Raw genomic sequence first — 432 nt, 5'->3', positions numbered from 1 at the left:
ACATCCCATAATTAATACATGTTTAACTTAATCAGTGCTAATGTATGAGTCATACATTATAATTCAATTAACTTAGTAAATTATCAATGGATAAGTAATGATACATTAATCTAGGTTTCATATTAAGCTGTAAATGAAAGACATTACATTAACACAGAATGATAGTCCTTTGTATTCTAATCAATGTATTTGATGATGTTAGGATAATGTTATTGTGCAGCCAAATAATTAGTCACAACCAAAACAACATTTACATTTACATTTAAGTCATTTAGCAGACGCTCTTATCCAGAGCGACTTACAAATTGGTGCATTCACCTTATGACATCCAGTGGAACAGCCACTTTACAATAGTGCATCTAAATCTTTTAAGGGGGGGGGGGGTGAGAAGGATTACTTTATCCTATCCTAGGTATTCCTTAAAGAGGTGGG

The sequence above is a fragment of the Salvelinus sp. IW2-2015 genome, unplaced genomic scaffold, assembly GCF_002910315.2.
Source record: "Salvelinus sp. IW2-2015 unplaced genomic scaffold, ASM291031v2 Un_scaffold511, whole genome shotgun sequence".
Taxonomy (NCBI): domain Eukaryota; kingdom Metazoa; phylum Chordata; class Actinopteri; order Salmoniformes; family Salmonidae; genus Salvelinus; species Salvelinus sp. IW2-2015.
Note: the sequence above shows the minus strand (reverse complement) of the source record.